This window comes from Pinus tabuliformis, chromosome 8 (genome assembly GCF_031772625.1).
Source record: "Pinus tabuliformis cultivar Carrire ecotype Pingquan chromosome 8, CPIR1, whole genome shotgun sequence".
In the NCBI taxonomy this organism is placed as follows: Eukaryota; Viridiplantae; Streptophyta; class Pinopsida; order Pinales; family Pinaceae; genus Pinus; species Pinus tabuliformis.
The window spans coordinates 884,552,002-884,574,660 of NC_142294.1; positions in this window are offsets into that span (position 1 = coordinate 884,552,002).

Here is a 22,659-nt window from a genome sequence, read left to right on the forward strand (position 1 = left end):
CACAATTGCTTGGTTGATTCTGGTGCTTCAACGAATATTCTACCCAGATCAATATGTGCCAAATTGAATGTTCAGCCTCAGAAATCCGCAGTGCGTATAGTTCACTTGATCGATCTCAAGTCGAAGTGATTGGTGAACTTAACCAGGTGACCATAAGATTGTCGTCTAACCCGAAAGTATGTCAAGTTATCGACATTCTAGTAGCTGATATCCCTGAATTCTATGGTTTAATTCTTAGCAGGGATTGGTCCGAGAAACTCCATGGATATTTCTCAACCGACTGGTCGCACATGTGGTTACCCTACAACGGTAAACCCAATCAAATAAAGGTTGAACGAGAGTTGCGCCAAAAATACATAGTGACAGAATTGGAAGGAGAGAACGAAGCAATAGCATACAACAGCAGTATCATAGACAATTACTCGGTAGATTCTTTCCTCGGCAATTTCAATGCTCACACCTCACCTTACTTAGAAAATTCAGTTGTGTCCCAAGTTGAAAATTTGTCCCAAACTGATGATTCAAAGTGTTTTAATTTTTTAGATAACTCTGTAAATACATCTTTATTTTGGAAATTATATTTTGACGGCTCTAAATCTAACGAGGGAGCAGGAGCAGGATTCATTCTGATTAACCCAGACGGGAACAAGATCATGCTTACATGCAAACTTGAGTTCGATTGCACAAACAATATAGCAGAGTACGAAGCCTTGGTGCAAGGCCTATACAAAGCAATCGGGTTGAATGTTAAGTATCTTCAAGTCTTTGGAGATTCCGAAATTGTCGTCAAACAGGTACGTAACACCATACATTGCCTGTCAAGTCATTTAAAGCACTATCAATCTTTAGTACAAGATCTGACTTCACATTTCATAGCATTCAATATTTCATCAATCCCAAGACTCCAAAATGCGAGCGCAGACCTGTTAGCTAACGTAGCCTCTAGACTTATTCCCTCCGAAGATTTTAGTCCCGATAGGTTTTCAATAGAATTAATCCTTAAACCATCCATCCCTGACAACATCACCAACTGGAGGGTATTCAACGACGATCCAGACATTGTAAATTTCCTCACTTCTGAAGGATCCTACTCAAATCAAATAATTGACGAAGACCATCATGATCACCAAATTCAGCAAAATAGCACTGATAATGCTATACCTAAATCGGTGGTTAAGTTAGAAGATTTATATGATTTGAAAAGTCGGTTTAAAAGGTCTGCCAATTCTAAACTCTACAGTTCAACTCTGAACTATGAATTAGTGAACCTAGGAACTGATCAGAAGCCGCAAAACGTTAATCTAGGCCACGACCTAGCCCCTGAAGAAAAATCAGCATATATCCGTCTTCTGAGACAATACAAAAACGTTTTTGCATGGAATTACGATGAGCTGAAGACATACAACACTTCTATCATTCAACACACTATCCCTATGATTGACAATGAAAAACCTGTCCAGCAGAAGCTCAGAAAAATCCACCCCAACTTAGAAAATCAGATAAAGACTGAGCTAAATAAATTGTTGAGAGCTAGAATAATTTTCCCCGTCAGACACTCCAAATGGGTATCCAATATGGTGCCCGTTAGAAAGAAAAATGGAGATATCAGGATCTGTATTGATTTCCGGAATCTCAACAAAGCCTGTCAGAAAGATAATTTTACCCTCCCACCTATGGAGCAAATACTACATGCAGCAGCGGGCTCAGAATTAATGTCTTTCCTGGATGGATTTTCAGGATACAATCAAGTGCTGGTACATCCCGATGATCAGTTGAAAACCACATTCCGAACCAAATGGGGTACATACGCATATCGGAAGATGCCATTTGGTCTGATCAATGCCGGCGCTACCTTTCAGAGAGCCATGGACATCGTGTTTAAAGGTTTAGTCAATAAATCGGTAGTGATTTACCTGGATGATATAACAGTGTACTCCAAGAAGCGAAGCGACCATCTCAAAGATTTGAAACAAATCTTTCAAAGATGCTTAAGGTATGGAATTTCACTTAACCCAAAGAAATCTTTTTTCACATTAAGTGAAGGGAAATTGCTTGGATTCATAGTGTCGAAATCTGGTATTCACATTGAACCTGACAGAATCAAAGAGATTTCCGAAATATCCATACCCCATAACAAAAAGGCCATGCAATCTTTCCTTGGACAGATCAATTTTATAAAAAGGTTTGTCCCAGATTTTTCACGTATTATTTCTCCTTTACAAAATATGATAAAAAAGAATTCAAATTTTCAATGGGGTCAAGATGAGCACGAAGCATTCAACTTGATCAAACAAGTTATCATCAACGCTCCATCTTTAGCTACCCCAAATTTTTCAGAATCTTTCATCTTATACAGTTTTGCCTCAGAGAAATCTTATGCCGCGATTTTAACTCAAGTAAATCAAGAGAAGGCGGAAGCTCCAATCGCATTATTTAGCTCGAACTTACAAGGTGCTGAACTCAATTATTCAGACGTGGAGAAACAGGCATATGCCGTTTTCAAAGCAATCAAATATTTCAGACCTTTCTTACTTAAAGCCCATACCAAAGTCGTAGTACCGTTTCCAGCGGTAAGAAACCTTTTGGTACATAAGGACGTGGGCGAAAAGAGAGCAAATTGAATTACCACCTTACAAGAATACGATCTTGAGATCAAACCAGCAAACATCGTAAGAGGTCAAGGCTTCTGCAAAATGTTAGCTGGAGCGTCGCAAATTCCTGAGAACTCATCTGAAGAGGTACACACGTATGAGGTAAGCCTAAACGACGCAGAATCATTATATGCGGACACCATTTATTATCTTAAGAACAGGTATGCTCCATCACACCTGGATCACACCAAGAAAAGAGCTCTAAGGTTGAAAGCTAAACAATACCAGCTCATAAATGATGTTCTGTTTAAAAGGAATTACGATTCTGTACTTCTTAGGTGTCTTGAGAAAACTGAAGCCGAAAAGGTTTTGGAGGAACTCCACGATGGACCAGCAGGTGGACACTATGCTGGAGAAGCTACTACGCATAAGATATTACGTGCAGGATATTATTGGCCCACGCTGTTCAAAGACTCATACAATTACGTAAGGAAATGCCAAATCTGCCAGACTGCTGCAGGGAAACAAAGGAAATCGTCCATGCCACTACAGCTGGTTAACATCGAGCAACCATTCAGCCAATGGGGCTTGGACATAATAGGTGAGATTGTTCCTCACTCTTCTAAGTAGCATAGGTATATCCTCACTGCAACAGATTATTTTACTAAATGGGTAGAAGTAGTTCCTCTCAAGACAGTTAATTCTGAAAACGTTATTGAATTCATAGATCAATTTATCATCACTAGGTTTGGATTGCCAACGGCCTTAATGTTTGATAATGCATCATACTTTTCTGGAAATGCAATGACTGAGTTTGCACTGAAAAGAGGGTTCAAACTGAAATATTCTGCCAATTACTATCCGCAAGGTAATGGGTTGGCTGAATCGACAAACAAAAACTTAATCAAGATTATCAAAAGAACAGTCGACCAAAACCAAAAGAATTGGCACAAAGCGCTGGTAAATGCTTTATGGTCAGATAGAATCACGAAGAAAGATTCAATCGGCACTTCTCCCTTTAATTTAGTTTATGGGAAAGAAGTGGTTCTTCCAACTCACTTAGTCATTCCCTCTTTGTCTTTAGTGCAACACATCGATGAAGTATCTACTTCCTCTTTACGACGGAGACAAATGGAGATAATCAAACTAGAAGAACGCCGAGAACAAGCTAATAAAACCCATGCTCATCACCAAGCGCTAATAAAATCCTCTTTTGACTCAAGCATCATAACCAGAAAGAACTTTCAGATGGGAGATTTAGTTTTGAAATGGGATAAGGCTCATGAAGAAAAGGGCAAACATACGAAATTACAGAAGCTGTGGCTTGGTCCTTTTCAGATTGTAGAATTCATAGGCCCATCGACGTTTGTGTTGCAGGATTTGGCAGGTAGAAGAGATTCTTTGCCTGTGAATGGACAGATTCTTAAAATGTATTTTCCATAGAAGATCATTCTTCTATTTTTGTAGGATAGTTTTATTTTTTTCTATTTTTATTATATACTTTGTTTTTCTCTTTCTTATAAATAAAACCGGTTGTAAATGATCATTGAAAAAGATTCATGAAAGAGCACACCAACTCTCTATCAGATTTTGATTTCACTTGTACAAATAGCAAAACTTTTCGAAAAATCTGACTTTTATTATTGACAAATAGAGTTAACTTTAACCTGGATTTGATATTAGTTTCAACCTCTCAAAAATCTTTGATGAGAACAACCTTTGGTAAAAAATTGTTTTATGCCAGCACAACAAAAGGTATCATCAATAATAAAATAAATATTCTCTGTAAAGCTGTTGTTTTCAAACTCTATTATTGTCGTCCAGAGCTTTCTTAAGGAAAAACAATGACTTCCTCCCTGCTAAAGGAAACAGCAGCATTCAGAGAAACAATCCAAGAAAACACTATATCTCAAAGAATAAGAGGTCTCATCACGAGCCGGCTTATCATGATCACAGATATTATAACTTGCTGATTTTGCCAATACTGTCTACCAAAACAGGGCAATGACTCAAGATTGTTGCAATCAAAAGACAAGGGGTCTCATCACGAGCCAACTTTTTCAGCAAAAGTGTAAATCAAGTGAATGACTGTGTCATAATTTGGCCACCAAACCAAGACATTGTTCTTTAGAGAGTAAAAAAGGAAAAAGTGTCAAAAAGGATTTTTCTCTGAAATGTTGTAAATAACCTCAAGCAGGAAAAAGGATCATTGCTGGATAACATGGTAACCCTGTCGAGGCTATGGACGCTTGCGGGCAGCAGAGGCTCTACCTACGACAAATGAGCATATTTCAAAGCCAATACGCAGAGAAGACCTTATTTTATCTTTTTTTTAAAAGGACCGAGTAATGTCTGGTATGAATGCAAGAACTAAGCCTAAGGAAGTAGACAATTGGAATAAAAGAAAGGTTGAGACAAAGTATCATTGACAAGATAAGGGGTAATCTACTCTATCTGTCCATAAAAAAATTTAGACATATGAAAATTTTTCTGTTTCGGAAGTGGAAATGTCAATAGAAAAGCAGAGATAACTGGTTCTTCACAGTGAATCGCCATTGTTGTGGTCACCAACAACCCCCCTCTTTGTTTGATATTAGCAATAACATCAAGCAAAGGGGCACCCTTAACAAAAAGCCCAAAAATATTTTTATCAAATTTTTTGTATTTAACTCCTTAAAAGCTATATCGCATCGCAAAGAGAGAGTGAAGTGTTTTCCTATGCGCGTAAATAAGCTGCAAAGAAGCGATGCGAAATTCATCGCATCGCATATTTTGAAAGTGCCCTTAAAAGAAAATCTAAGGAATCGCCGACGACCGATATGCAACGTCGCATATCGTAACGTCGCAAAAGCAGCACACATTGATCAAATGAAAATTGCAATCTTGCGATTTGCGATCTGCGATCCTACAATCTGCGATCTTGCGATTTGCGATATGCGACGAATGAGACTATCAAATTGCTGCGATGCGAATCGCAGAAACCACTCATCGCAAAGTTTCTTCGGCATGATCCGTAAACCCAAAATGGAGCGCGCACCTTAAGGGAAATTAATGATTGCACGCCTGAGTATCCAAAGATGATCGTATTGCGTTTTTCGAAGAGTCAAGTCATTATGAGTGTCATGATTATGCATTCATTAGAACTTAAAGCTTTCATGTCAATCTTTTCATCAATTCTCTTTTCCTTTGTGTGAACTGTAAGGCAGCAACTAATATAAATCTATATGCATGAAACATCCAAGGAAAAGGGGAAAGCGCCAATACTAGAAGAACAGAGAGGAGATGCCTTCGCAGATGGATGCTGCATGCAGCAGGGCCGCGGATTCCAGAGTATCACTCAACAAACACTGATGAAAATGGAATATCCAAGACTCAGAGTCAAAGGCGCACAAAAGCAGCATGTTTGCAAAATATCCTAGAGCTCAGATTAGATAAAGCAAAAAGAAAAACGCTGAAGAGGGAGGACGCTCCAGAAAAGCCTGGAACAAAGAACGAAAGATTGTCCAGGCAACGAAATCCCTAACTCATTGAGTCATTCGCACGGCCGGAAATCGAAATAGCAACAGCACAATCAGTTTGAAAGAAATCTGGGTTATACTAAGTATACACACAGCAAATACACCCAGCCAGAGGAAGATTTTCAAAAATATCTTCTAGTTTGTCAGAAAGAGGTGCCAGCTTTTGTTATTTCTACTTTTATCGCTCGAGCAAAGGAAAAATACAACCAGCCGACTCTTTCCAGGCGAACCTTGCATTGCTTACAGCACTAAGGAGCAGATACAGAAACGGTTAGAAATTAGATTCAATTTTTAGAAATAAATTTGTTTTAGTAAAAGGGCGGTCATTTGAAGTCGTTTCCTAAATTTGTGTAATTAAGATTAGTTAGTTAGTAGTATTTAACCCTTCTCATGGCATTTGGAGAAGGGTCCGGAAATTTGTCAAAAAACTTGTCCTCAGAACATGCACTTTTGCACCCTCGGAGGGGGTTTTTGATGAATGGATGGATCGAGATTTATTTATGTTTGCATTTTAATCTCTGCTACTGATGTTGCACTTCTGTACTCTTAGTAGATGTTAGAAGTAAGTAGAGATAAATCATTATTGCTTGAAGTTTGTGAGTGAAATCAGTCATAAATGGTACTTTTATCTCTTGATTAATTTCTGCTCATATTCTTAGAGTGATATACAGCTGAGTTGTTTATATGTTAATGTATGAATGTGTGGGTTACCATTTGGCACTTTTGTACGGTGGAGTCATTTGTTTGTGCTTGACATATGAATAACTGATTATGCGATATGTTGTTCACAACTGTTTTGCCTAACTTCTTATGCAGAATGGTTTATCTTAATTGATTTATATTCTTATGATAGCTGAATGATCTTTATTACCAGTTGTTGTATGAAATCTTTTTAGATCGCATAATGAAAGAATTTTACCCCGGGTTAGTATAGATTAGATGTGCTATTTTTGTTAGATTACAGTAGCATAGAGTTAGTTTAGAGTCTAGAATTAAATTAGCTTAAAAATTACTTTTAGATTAGCATCGTCAAAATCTACACACACACACACATCCTTTAGATTGGGAAGCTAGTCCCATTATCCCCAGTCGGACCCGCTACACCAAACGGGCAAGGAGCCGCCAACCAGGTTCCCGACCGGGTGGGTATCCCCCTTGTTGTTGACCCTATTTCGGGGCCCTCAACAGGTCCGAAACAGGAATTTCCTTTTCTTTGACAAGCCTTGCACTCTTCCAAATGAGATCTTAGAGGTATGTAATCTCTCCTCATAAAAACTCAACTAAAGAAGACTAAGTTCCAGCAGCATTTCATCTCAAAAATAATCAACTTCTAACCTCTAAAGTAACCAGCCCAACGCTTCTTTTTATAGTGCATAGGAGGAGATTACTGGTCCATCTATGAAGGAATAGAATCCTCCTCCAAAGGGATAAGCTCCTCACATTAAGGGGTTAGCTCCTTAAGGTATGGGATGCATGAACCTTAAGAGAGCGAACTTGCCACCTGAAGATTCTTTCCAGAAACTTCTAGAAATGACTGAAAGTTAGTTTTTTAGAGTATACTCATGCCTTTTTAACTTTTATAGGGGTCTGCACTTTTAACACAGAGACAGTGCGGTCAGGTGCGCAGGAGACATGACCATTAGGTGCGGGACTGCAGGTAAGACAAAGAGAAAGTGCGAAACCAAAGTTTTATAGAATTCTGAGGGCTTTTCTCTTATTTTCAAGACTTGATATGAGGAACTGATGTTTTAGACTTGTAGAAGAGGAAAGTATGAGTGGTAATGAACTCACACAGATAGCAGCATGTCAAGGTGACAATTTTTAGTGCAACAACTTCTCAGACATCTCAAGGGTGCGAAAACCTAGTTCTAGCACCCTCCCAAACTACTTCGCGTGAGACCTCAGTCCACGCTACATGGACTGTTGCTAAAAGGGCCAGTAGTACAGGGATTTGTTTGGCTAATTAACTCCGAACCTAGGTCAAGCCCCAACAAGCCAACAGGTGGCGGAGGCGGTATGGACGAAGATGGTGGTGAAGACGGTGAAACTAGCGCTGGTGTGGGTGGGGATTGTATGCACGGAATCCTCTACTTCATCAAATTGATTGCACTTCTTGATGAGAAATTGGTGAGCTCTTCCTCATTCCCTCGTGGAGGTGAAATCATGGGGCTAGTCTCTAGCTCTGCACTACCTTCATTTCTGTAAATTCTCTGACTTCGCATAGCCCCAAACATCAATGTATTTGCATAATTCGTTTTTCACACAGTAGCATTTTAATGCAAGTGTTCAAAGACTTAATGTACTTACCTCGCGGTCCTTTGAGGAAGTGTCATTCCACCTCGCTATAGCTAACTGAATTATCTACCACAAACTCAGTGATGAATCCTCCTATAATTTGATCGAGCCAGTGATCAACAGTGCACGCGATCTTATCCTCTGATGCTTCCAATCTACGCACCAATTATGGGGTCCACACAATAGGTATGTTGAGCTTGCACCTTCCTTGGCTATATGCTAGCTTCTTAATCCGCTCGTACAACTCAACAGGGAAAGATGCGAAGAAAATTTCTTGGATATTTGTGTACAAGTAGCAGTCTATCCACTCTTCTCTTGATAGTCGCGGATTCCTGTTCTCCTGCATGTTGGGTTGTGTTATATTCTTTCCACGACTAGCCCACGTAGTTAACCAGGGGGTTAGAAGGGGGGCAGAGCCCCCCCTTCATTACACCTATTTCATAGCAGGGGGGGGGGGTCACAGGGGGTTTGAAGGGTACAGGTAACCCCACTCTATGGTTTTGTGCATGATTTTTGCACATGGTTTTGGACGCGTTGGTTTTCGGTCCATGGTTTTGGACGCTTTCACATGTATAAATATGTATTGTAACATTGAAAGGAACATAATGAAAAATCAATCTGGTAGTCCCAGTTTTGGGATCTAAGGGAAAATCTCTGTGTATATGTGTTTTATGTGTTATGCTCTCACATTGTTTATTTTCTGTGTTGTAGAATTCGTATGCAGGTAATTTATGTACAGGGTTAAAACCTACATTTGGTATCAGAGTTGTTTTGGCTTCAAGGGGATGCCTTTGTTGCTTAGGGGTTTCGCTCGGGCCTATGGTAGACCCTGTTCAGTGGGAGATCTACGAGATCGATTCTGGTGGTGAAAGAAGATGACGAGCACTGGAAAGATAGAGATCGAGAAATTTAATGGTCAGTGTTTTGAGTTGTAGACACTCAAGATGGAGGATATATTAGTGGATAAAGATCAATGAATTGCGGTAGATCCAAATACTAAACCAATGGGAGTGTCTGATGAAGAATGGAAGAAGTTGGATCGGAAGTCAAAGAGCACAATACGATTATGTGTCTCAGATTCAGTATTGTTAAATGTATCAAGGGAAGCTACGGCGAAGGCTTTGTGGGACAAGTTAGGGACTTTGTACCAATCTAAGTCTCTAGTGAATAAACTGTTTCTACGGAAAATGTTGTATAACCTGAGGATGAAAGATGGAGACTCGGTGACAGAGCATCTAAACACATTTAAAGTTGTGGTAAGTCAGTTATTATCTATTGATATTAACAGTTCAGATGAAGATAAGTGCATCAGTTTATTGTGTTCTCTACCAAATTCGTGGGATAGTCTGGTTATTGCAATAGGTAGCAATACAACTACCTTGCAGTTTGATTAAATAGCCTCATCCTTGCTAATGGAGGAAATGAGGCGAAAAAATATGGAGTGCTAGAATGGTGATGCCTTGTCTGTACGAGGACGGTCCCAGAATAGAAACAAAAATAATTCATCGAGTGGGATATCTAAATCTAGAGGGAGATATACATCTCCAAGAAAACCTGTAAAGGTGGTGTGTTGGAAATGTGGAAAGAAAGGGCACTAAAAAAGGGAATGTAAATCTAAAGCTCTTGATAAAGGAAAGGGATCTAATGATGCTCCTTTTGTAGAGGTGAAAACCACCTCAGATGAAGATGGGCATGTGTACTTGTATTCTTCAAGTACACATGTGTATCATGAGGCATGGTTGATTGACTCAGGTGCATCCTTTCACTTCACTCCCATAGAGAGTGGTTCTGTGAGTATGAGAAATATGATGGTGGTGATGTCTTCTTGGGGGATGACAGGAAGGCAAAAATCATTGGTCGCAGAAAAGTAAATTTGAAGTTGCAAGGTGGAAGGGTTAGAAAACTTCCAGGTGTTCTGCATATTCCTGCATTAGCCAGAAATCTGCTTTCTCTAAGCAAGCCGGATGATGCAGGTGTAAAAAAAGTGTTCAAGAAGGATACCTACAAGACGGTTCATGGGGTAATGGTATTAATGCGGGGATTTCAAACTCTAAATCTGTACAAGCTGCAAGGTATCACTGTTGTTGATGGGTGCAATAGTTCTATGGTTCCTGAAAGTGGAGTAGAAAATCTAGTGGTCTCTGGAGAGAATACCATGTTGTCGCATCAAAGGCTTGGACATATTGCAGAGAAGGGCCTTCGAATACTTCATGGTAAAGGTATGGTAGAAGGTATGAGTAATATCTCTCTGGATTTTGATTTTTGTGAAAATTGTGTATATGGGAAGCAGAATCGGGTGAGTTTCCCCTCTGGTGGTAAGAGGGAAAAACAAATATTAGAACTTGTGCACAGTGATGTGTTTGGACCTATGAAAGTTCCATCACTGGGTAATTCTATGTACTATGTATCATTTATAGATGACTTCTCAAGGAATACATGGATATATTTCCTTAAGAAGAAATCTAAACTCTTTGACAGGGTTAAAGAATTTAAGGTTCTGGTGGAAAACTAGATAAATAAGAAGATAAAGGTGTTGAGGACAGATAACGGTGGAGAGTTTTGCAGTAAGGAATTTGAAGAATTATGTAAGAAGTGTGGTATAGCATGGTAGAAGACTACTCCATACACACCTGAGCAAAATGGAGTTGCAGAAAGAATGAACAAGACATTGATGGAAAGGGCAAGAAGCATGCTCAGTGGTGCCGGGTTAGGATAGGAATTCTGGGCAGAGGCGATGGAGACAGCATGTTACCTAGTCAACAGATCACCTTCATCAGCCTTAGAGGATAAGACTCCACAAGAGGTATGGACTGGTAAGAAACCCTCCCTTTCACATCTGAGGGTATTTGGATGTGATGCATATGTACATGTTCCAAAAGAGAAATTAACCATGTTGGATAGTAAATCTGAAAAGTGCATCTTTATTGGGTATAAGGATGGTTTAAAGGGTTATAAGCTTTGGAACCCAGTAACAAGGAAGGTTGTGTACAGCTGAGATGTGGTGTTCAGAGAGGTGAAAGATGTTATTAAACATGAAGTCCAACCAAAGGAACCTGATAAGATAGAGTTTGAGATAAAGGAGGAAGAATCGGACTCTACAGCAGAGGAGGAATCAGAAGATGAAGAGCCACAAACTCCAAATGTGAGAAGATTAGTTCGAGAAAGAAGGCAGCCAGAAAGGTATAGTCCATCTGCTTTTTGTTCATATTTTTCTTTATCTGTTACCAATTTTGATCCCAGAACTGTGAAGCAGTAGATTCAGAGGATGGAAAACTCTGGAAAGAGGCCATGGTTGATGAAATGGCATCTTTGAACAAAAATGAGGCTTGGGAGCTGGTGGAGTTGTCAGCTAGAATGAAACCCATTGGTAGAAAATGGGTGTTCAAGAAGAAGACAAATGCAGAAGGAAAGGTGGAGAAATACAAAGCTCGATTGGTAGCAAAAGGTTATTCCCAGGTGCCGGGAATTGATTTTGGTGATATTTTTTCTCCTGTTGCCAAGGTAACTTCTATTAGATTACTTTTATCTGTTGTTGATGCTTTTGATTTTGAGGTAGAACAGATGGATGTGAAGACAACATTTCTTCACAGGGATCTGGAAGAGGAGATCTACATGAAGAAACTTGAAGGCTTTGCGATGAAGGGTAAGAAAGAATTGGTATGCAAGTTAAAGAAGTCTTTGTATGGGTTAAAACAGTCACCAAGGATGTGGTATCAGAAATTTGATACTTTTATATGGGGACTTGGCTTCACTAGAAGCAAAGCAAATCACTATGTGTATTTTAAATTAATTTTTGACCTTGTTATTTATCTGGTCTTGTATGTGGATGATATGATGCTGGTTGGAAATGACAAAGATACCCTCAAGGATTTGAAGACCCATTTGTCCTAAAAATTCGACATGAAAGATCATGGTGCTGCAAACTATATTTTAGGTATGGAAATTAAAAGAGATCGGACAAAGAGGAAGCTCTGGTTAAACCAGAGGAAGTATGTCGAGACAATATTGCAGAGGTTTAATATGCAGGATAGTAAACCGATGAAGGTTCCTATTCTTGTAGGTGTAAAGTTATCTGTTGAACAGTGTCCCAAGACACAAGAACAGGAAGAGAACATGTCCCATGTTCCATATGCAAGTGCAGTCGGTAGCTTGATTTATGTGATAGTCTGTACTAGACCAAACATTGCACATGCAGTGAGAGTATTGAGTAGGTTTATGCCAAAACCACGGAAGGAGCACTAGACAGCAGTGAAGTGTTTTTTCAGATATTTACATGGCACTAGTGATTATGGTTTGTGCTACCAAGGAAGACCAGGATTGGACAGAGTGTTGTATATTCATGGCTTTGTTGATGTAGACTGGGCTGGAGATCTGGATCAGAGAATATCTACAAGTGGGTATGTGTTTAACCTATTTGGAGTTGCAGTCAGTTGGATGAGTAAGAAACAATCTGTAGTGGCACTATCAACTACAAACGCAGAATACATAGCAGCCACTTATGCAAGCAAGGAAGCAGTATGGTTGTAGAGATTGTGTTCAATTATGGGGTTAGTAGAGGGAGCCATAAGGATAGACTGTGACAACGAAAGTGCAATTTTTTTGGCAAAGAACCCTACATATCAATCAAAGACAAAGCACATTAATGTTCAGTATCACTTTGCGAGGGATATGATAGAAGAAAAAAATGTGTTGCTAGTAAAGGTGGACACTTTGAAGAATATTGTAGATGCATTGACAAAATATGTGAGCTCTGAAAAGTTCTCTTGGTGTAGAGAAACAATGGGCGTTGCAAGGGTAGATAATGACTAAGCTCTCTTGTGGCCTGTTATAGACATATTTGGGCATTGTAAACACAATCACATATGTCCATAAACCAAGGGATTCTAAACCCATAAAAGTGTTGTTTCATACCCTAAAGGAGCAAGGTCAGCTGATTACATCATTTCCTAGAAGTTCTCCCTGAAAAACTACTCAGAACTAGTCAAAACTGGACCATACAGACTTCTCCATGCATAGGGTGTGACACATCTCACCTATTACACATGAGGGGTGCAATGCATCTCACCTATTACACATGAGGGGTGCGATGCATCTCACCTATTACATATGGGGGGTGCGATGCAGACTGTAAATCCCTTCTGTAGGGTGCGAAGAGCAAGAGCAGACAAATGGCAGAAGCAGTTTGCTAGGTGGAAACTCAAAGAATCTTCTAGAAACTGTTCATATGACACTTGCCTCTCTAAATTCACCCAAGGATGAGTAAGAGATCATGAAATCTCCAAGTGGAACCAAGAACTATCAGTGAAATGACACTAATCAAAATCCCAGAAGATGACTCACTCTTCTGCAAACATCTATATATGGATCCCTCATCCTAGAGATCCAGAGGCTAGAATTTTGTAATTTGCAAGGAAGTGCTATCAGTTTCTTTTTGAAGACATTGTTGGGTGATCTTGCTTTATATGAGGTGAAGAGGGCTTTCATGCTGGGAGGATGATGTTGGATCAGACAGCTTGGTTGTAATCCTCTCTTCTACTACTTCTATCAATAAAGCTATTTGAGTTTTCCTCCATATGCTTGTATATCTTTGAATCTTATATTTGTATATGCATTTATATGGTTAATGTACATCTGATCCTACATTGTTTATGGTTATAGATCTCTATGCTTTGACGGTATTTTGTTGCCTTGACTCTATAGATGTTCTTTGAAGCAGGACAAGTGAGAAAGGAGTGGTGAAAGCTCTATCAAGGGAGAGAGGAAACGAGCAAGGAGACTAGCGAAAGACTGAGGTTAGTACTCTCTGCTTCTCTCTCATCTATCTCTCATAAAGGAAAACACAAGTAACTTTAGTTTATTTTTTTCTAAGATAGCTACCCATCTTAGTGGGACTAGCAGCTCTGAATGGACACTAGTTTTCCCGATAACAAAGTGGTGACTCTACTAGGGAGTGAATAGTTTGTTTGTTTTGTTACTGTTGTTTGCTTTATAAACCACAGACAGGGCCTGAAGCTAAGCCAGCTAACCTTCGAACGGATTTTTCTATGCAACTGCAAAGTAGATCAATGTTGATTCAGTTAATCTCTAGGTTGGTTTATGAACTAAACATCTAGCTTGCAAACATTCTAAGTGCCCTAGTGGTAGCTCAAATAACCTCATTAGATCAGCCCCTATACTTTGTGTTTACTGACTATCATTAGCTCAGCCTAAATCCCTGGACTTAGCCGCAAACTGTGAGTGAAAACCAAGTTTAGTCTCGTCCCTAGACCATCGCACTCTCTCATCTTGGCAATCTGGATGCATCGCACCTCTCGTGTGTTGCAGGTGAGATGCATCCCTATTTTCCTATGTTACAGGTGCGATGATTAACTAAGACTGTTTCTACATCCAGATTTCGGTTTTTTATTCATTATCTTCAGCTTTATTTAGTAGTTTTGTTGTCTATGATCAGTATATCACTATTGAAACCATCTTCCTTCACATTATTTCAGCCTCCATTAGAAGGTATTGTGAATGTTCTTATATATTTTTCATCATTTGTATTTCTCCTTTGCAAATAGTAGCTTAATCGAACTGTCGTATTTTGATTTGAAAGTGTCGCAAGTGTTGTTTTCAGTCAAGAAAAAGAGTATCACAAAGAATTCCCCTTTTAGATAGTCGATTACACTTTTTCCATCGTATTTGATTTGAATTAATAGTATTTCAAGTGTCGAAAGCAATTTTAAATTCGAAATCGCAAATAGTCGTCTTAGCCTTCCTTTGGTTTTTGAAAGAGAAAATTGTTGGTATTGTCGCTTTGAAAGAAGATAATTCAGATCTGTACTTAGTTTTCTTTTTGTCATTCTCACATTAAGGAAACTGAAAAACAATACATGCATGTGCATTTGCATTTAGACTGCATGCTGAAATTGATTTAGGAAAAGTGCATCTAGTGTGTGCTCTCTGCTCTATGTTTAAAGAATTTCATTTCTCTTTCCTTAGTAGCTAGGATTTTCATTGCAAAAAGAAATTAAATGATTGTTTATCATCTTAGATTGCATATTTAGGAATTGTATATCTACATCACACGGTGAACCTTAAAGGCAAACTTCTTAAGAAAGATCAACTGTAAAATAAACCTCAATGAACATAAAAACACTTTGGAACCTAACGCACAACATTTAGAAGTCTAGGCTAGAGACGTATTCCAGCGTCATAAAGCCTGGTAACTATCGCTTTCATTGTAGGTTGGGTGATTCCTCCCCTTTGAGACAACGAGTGCCAGTACGAACTTGTGCTACCACGTACCATCGAGTATATATTGGGAGACCACAATAGGCTACATCCTTTATCCTTAGGAAGTCGTTTCTGCCGCCTTATCAATCGCAATGCACTGAACACAACGTTTGGGAAGATTGACTGCCATATCATAAAAAGTATTCTATAGTTTTGCGATTGGTTTGGTAATCCCTATATCTAGATTTCTAGAGTAGTCACTTTCATTCCTTTTCAGACTCCTTAAAATAAAAGGTCCATCTAAGCACTTGTCACTTCAGGCTCATTAAAAATCAAAGGCGACTAGAGTCATCTTTAGCTTTTTCTCGACTCTTAAAAATTGAAAAAGCAAGTTGTGTAAAAGCGTCATAAAATTAATTTAATTCAAAATAACATTTTCCCCTTTTTATTTTGAGTTGATCAAGTAATCCAAAATCATGGAAGAAAGTCAATCAAAACCCCGTCATTCGCGGAGACTAACGAGTCAACCATCTTTGACTCCAGAAACGAAACCATTGCAGGCCAAGTGATCTCGTTTAATGGGGTCAAAGTCCCCTGGTTTGTTTGAAACTTGTGTTTCAACATCCTCAGAGACTCCAGATATTCCAACTATTTCTGGTATCCCTGCCTCTACAGAAGAATTTCCACAGTTACAAGAGGACACTAGAACTGATCCTAGTGTAACGGTAAACACATCTATTCCTGAACTAGCTCCATCTAGGACTGATTAAGAAGGTGTCACCCCTCCAACATCTATCGTTGCAGAGTGTGTACCTTCTTCGGCACCAGAAATATTTGACGGACCTAATGGTCTGCCTCTTCCACATGGAATGATTGTGATAAAAGAGATCGTGGAGGATCTTCCATCTACTACCACATTGCATTTTGGAACTGGGATCCACCTATATCCTTCTAATTCAGAAGATAGTCACCCTTCATCGCAAGTTCCTATAGAATCGCTAGGAAGTCTTTTGGATAGACTTAATATGTCTGAACAACCACCATTATATAGGACTGTGTCATCCGATACAGCAGCAACAGAACGTCCTGGCACTACTCCGACAATGTTCGCTGGTATACCATCTGTCCCAACTAGCTCTCGACTGCTAGATGAAGTCCACCCAGGGACTGTTTCGACAATATGGTCTATTCCCTTTCGTTCGTCCGGAATAATATCTGGAATTTCTTATGTTGAGTCTCAGCATATTGATCCTTCACAACAGTATCAATTTGGGCAACCCAGTCTACAAAGACCAATTTTCCCTTTGAACACTGGATTGCCACCATAGGGGGGCAATATGCTTTTTCATTGTTCCCTCCAGGAGAACAACCATATGAGAGTTCACAACAGAATTCAGGTCAAGTTGGAATTACATCCAGTGGTTGGGTGCCAATACTACCTCAATAGCCAAGATTTGTATATTAAATACAACCAAATCTACCTGTGTCGAATATTCCCACTACGCCAGCTATTGTGACAGTGTCGCAAGTACAAGCACTGCCTATTGTATGTCAACCTCAAGTCTCTCAAGTCGTAATACAACAACCTCTTGTCTCCATGACACAACCACAATCGCTGATTAGTGGCTTCTTAACTGAAGCGACTCAGGCTCAAACGGGTACTATCACCTCTCATCTTGGTCAAACATCCAGTATTGGACAACAACAAATGGCTTCACAACCATGGCTGGTGCAATATCAACAACCACAATTCCAGCAAGCTTACCGAGAACCTGAGCAACAAAGCTTTGTGGGTAATGGGAAGTCGTATATTCAAAACGGTCACCATCAATCATATCATAGTGGTTATGCCCATCAACCTTATCAAATTTATCAGCACCAAATACATTATGCTAGTATGCAAAGACCCACTGCTCAGGCGATCCCATCTTATCCTCGGTATGCTTCGCCAAACCTGAATCAGCAGTTGCCTTTCGTCGCAACGTTGGAATTACTAGATCTGAATCGACTAACAAATGATCCAATTGCTTACGCCCCTTGGTGGCCGGCGATTCCTCATAAACTTCTATCAGATATTCCTAAATTCAATGGAAATCCAGGTGAAGAACCATCGAATCATGTGATGACCTTTCATCTGTAGTGTTCGTCCAACACTCTCAATGATGATTCGATTAGGCTTCGCCTCTTTCAGCGAACGTTAACTGGTCCAACAGCAAAATGGTACATCGAATTGCCTAGAGCTTCATTCGATAACTTCAACACCCTTGCCACAACCTTTTTAACCCATTTTAAGTTACCCATAAGGTACAAAATAGGAACGGAGCTTCTTACCAATTTTAAATAGATGACAGCCACTCACATATCTGATCATATTCATGAGTGGTGACGTCGTCGTCGAATGGTAAAAACATATGTTCCTGATCAACTGCTAGCTGAATGGTTTATTAAGTCATTAATACCTTCTATTACATAAGATGTGGCTAAAGGGGGGGTTGTCACTGAAGAGCAATTCATTGCTCGTGCGCAATATCTAGACTTGATTTATACTCAGTCTCGCATGCTCTACGAGAAAATCCCTAATGCTCCTAGACTAGAGTTTTTTTTCCTCCTCTTCCTAAATCAAACAAATACTCTCATGCCGACAATGGCGTGATAGGAACTAGCAGCACAAAAACCACAAAAGCTACATCTAAGAAAGCACGTATAGTTTTTGGTCAAAATGAAAATGGAGAACTTCTTGCCTCGAAGGTTAATGCCATGTCAACCGACAAAGGCAAAGAACCGAAGCAACCAGGGGACAAGAAGAAAGGGAAAAGCAAAAAGAAGAAACATGATGATTTGTCTCCTAAAAAATCTTTTGCAAACCCTTCTAGGAAAAATAAACCTAATCAGCCATGTCTCATATGCGATGAAGACCATTGGGTAAGAGATTGTCCATATAAAGTTGAGGTTAAGAAGTTTTTCAAAAGTTCAAAAACCTCAGCGGTATTGACTGATCCGTTTCCAAACCTAGAAACCAATCTAGTTGCTAGAGACAATGCTTCCCCATCCCAAGTGCTTATGTTGTCTATTTCCAAACAACAAAACGATGCTTTGATATCAACAAGGAATAAAGATTACGGGAATCCACAGTGGTCGAACAACAAGGCTACAGATCAACCTAGTAGTTCAACAACAACTTCAAACGAAGTTGTGCCACCCATCGTTCCTGAGCTAACAATAAAGCCACCAAAGGGAGTATTACAGAAATCGACATTTAATCCTCGTGCCCGAGAAGCACAAAATTATAATGTAGTAGAGGATCTGGCCCAATCGCCATCTACTATGTCGACACTTGAAGTACTACAAAATTGCCCCTCCCAAAAGCAGGCTCTATTATCAGCAATAAGTGGGATTGACCCAATGGATTCCAGTCCTGTGGCCTTTAATCATAAAGGATTTGAGCCTCAATTACCAACTCAACTTGCTTTCCTCATCCAAGTGAAAGCCCTCAAAAAAACTATCCATCAAACAATTATTGATGAGGTGGAATCTACCTGCATTATATCAATGAGTTGTTGGAAAACTTTAGGATCACCACCCTTTTCATGATCATCAGTGACATTAAAAGCATTCAATGGTAGAACATACACCACATACGGGATTTTAAGTAACTTGCAAGTTGAACTGGGGGGTAAGACAGTAGAAGTTGACGTCGAAGTTATCAATGGAAACCTCGATTACAATATCCTACTGGGAAGGCCCTGGATTTATGCTATGGCTGCTATTGTATCGACTTACTTTAGAAAGATTTCATTTCCTTTTCAAGGAGGAATTACAATTTTTGATCAACAAACCTTTCTCCCCAACAGTTCACAAGTTACAGGAAGCATTCCAATGATCCATGGAAGCTCTCATTCGCTTCAAAATGTTGGAGTAGGCCTACTGAAAGACCCTGCCTTGATGGGTACTTTTGCCCTACCGCCTCCGAGTAATCTGGTGGAAGTAGCAACAGTAGGAACCTGCAATATGATATCTTCCATTCAGAATATTTCCGAACATTTTGTTAGCATGGATCATCAACAGGTATTGCCTCCAAGCCCAATAGAGATTTTGTAGCAATCAATTTTCTCGGCCTGGGCGGCAAACCCAAATCAATGCTCATCGAGTGTTTGGGTAGATAGGTCAAAGGAATATGGCACCTCTTCAGATCCTTGGTCACATGTACATTCTACAGATGAAGGAATTATTCAGTCGATGATGATAGGAGAGGCACCATGGGAAGATTACCACCATCATTCCCATCTTTCAGATTACAACGAAGATTATTCCAACGACCTTGATCATCCTTCAGTTCTTGATTTTCTATCAAATACTGTAAATATGGTGGATTCCGAGCAAAATCTATCCAATATTGAAGAAACTATCGCCATAAATATCTCGATCAAACCTAATGTTCTAGAGAATATTCATGTCGGCAAATCTTGTTCTTCTTCAAAACTGGAAATATATTGTGCACTCTTTCACGAATTCAAAGATGTCTTTGCATGGTCATACGAAGAAATGCCAGGCATTGACTCGAGCATAGTTGAACACGAAATCAAGATGTATCCAGATGTCAAACTGGTACAACAACGGCTTCGGCAGGTGCACCCGAAGAAAGCCGCTGCCATCAAGGCAAAAGTTAAAAAACTTTTACATGCTCGTTTCATTTACCCGGATCCTCTAACTGATTGGGTATCAAATATTGTTCCTGTGATGAAAAATCAAGGAACGATTAGAGTGTGCGTTGACTACAGGGATGTAAATCAAGCTTGTCCAAAGGACAACTACCCTACACCATTCATCGACCAGATAATTGATGGATGCGCCGGATGCGAAATCTTTTCATTTATGGATGGATTTTCTGGGTATAATCAAATAAATATCCACCCATGGGACCAGTCGAAGACTGCATTTATATGTCCGTGGGGCACATTCACGTACCGCAAATTACCTTTTGGTTTAAAGAACGTAGGGGCAACCTTTTATAGGGCTATGAATTATGCCTTCCATGACATCAAGAACATAGTTCAACCATATCTCGACAACCTTTCAGCTCATTTGTGAAAGCGGACTGATCGTCCGCAGCATTTGAGAGCTATATTTTTACGTTGCTAACACTACAAGATGTGAATCAATCCGCACAAGTGTGTGTTTTTTTTCGGTTCTAGTCGTTTACATGGCTTCGTGGTTTCTAAGGATGGAATTTGACTCGACCCATGTAAGTTCAGGCAATCATCGATATGCCTCCACCTTCCAATTTGCTTCAGATTCAGAAACTCCAAGGGAAAGTGAACTTTCTGAGGAGGTTCATTCCAAATTATACCGAACTTGCTAAAGGTTATATGCGTCTTTTGAAAAAGGAAGTACCATTCAACTGGGATCAAGTTGCGCAAGCTTCTTTTGATGCTCTAAAGGAATCCCTAATAAAAGCATCATTGATGTATGCTCCTGATTATCAAAAGGACTTTAACCTATATCTAGATGTAGCAGATACAACCATCGCAATGGTTTTAGTTCAACAAGAAAATGGAATCGAACATCCTATCTATTATTTAAGTCGAAAATTAAATGATACAGAAAGCAAGTACTCCTATGTTGAAAAGCTGGCTCTTGCAGCTATTCAAGCGGTACAGAGATTTCGACACTATATCCTCTTTTGCAAAACTACCATTTTGTCAGATTAAAACCCTATGACTTACATTTTGTCACGTCAATTACTTGGGGGCAATTACTTGGGGGAAAATTACCTTGGCCAGTGGGAATGGGTATATCATAGTCGCAGTTGACTATTTTATGAAATGGGTCGAGGCGATGCCTACAGAAACAACATCAATGAAAAGGTTGCTCTTTTCTTTTTCAATCATGTAGTCTCTAGGATCGGTGTTCCACAAGCTATAGTCACATATCATGGATTGCATTTCTGCAACCACATGATGGTCAAATTGGCTACCAAATTAGGCTTGTCCCACGATAATTCTACTCCGTATTATCCGCAAGCTAACGGAGAAGTTGAGGCCATCAACAAAGTCCTCAAGAGCATGTTGCAAAGGATGATTGGAGTCCACAAACAGAGTTGGCACCTAATCCTATACTCAGCCTTGTGGGCATAAAAAACCTTGGTAAGAAATGTGACTTGGTTTACACCCTTTCAGCTGGTGTATGGCCTGGAAGCCGTCTTACCAATTCAGTGTGAGATTTCATCTCTCAAGCTCGCAGTCGACCTTCTCCCCGGAACTTCAGAGGAAGAGGCTCGTTTCTTGGAACTAATCCAATTGGATGAAACTCGTTGTGATGCCGCCTTGGCTAACGAAGCTCATAAGAAACGAGTTAAGGCACAATTTGACAAAAATGTCAAACCCTGTGTCTTCTCAGAAGGTGACCTGGTCTTGCTTTACGATCAGGAATCCGATAAATTGGGAGCAGGTAAGTTCCAATCTTTATGGATGGGTCCCTACATTTTTAAACGAGTGTTAGTGAAAGGAGCCTACGAGCTAGTAGATTACGATGGGATTCCACTGGCGCAACCCCGAAACAGTTTGTACCTTAAGCGTTACTATGCTTGACTAAGTGTAGTAATCTCTTCATATGCTTTTGTTACATTTTTGTTTTCGTCAAGAGTGATCATTTTGGTTAGGTAATCCACTTTTGCATTTGTTTCAGATGTCGAAACTATTGGAATCATTTGTTGGATATGCCAACGGAGCTAGTCATAGTATGCAGAACCTATCTTCTGCGTTCTGGGCCATTTTTTATCCAAGCGGTGAGTTAGTGAGTTTCAGAGCAGTATGTATTGGTCGGTCAACGAACAACATCGCTGAGTATAGCGCGTTGATAGAAATTCTCCCTGATACCATCGCACATGGCATACGCCGACTTTTTGTCAGGCTAGACTGACAACTTGTCATCCTACAGCTTACTGGCATCTATTCCGTTCGAAATCCAGCTATCTATCATATGTTCCTAAGGGTCAAGATTTTGGAAAGGAATTTTGATTCTATCCAATATCAACACATTTC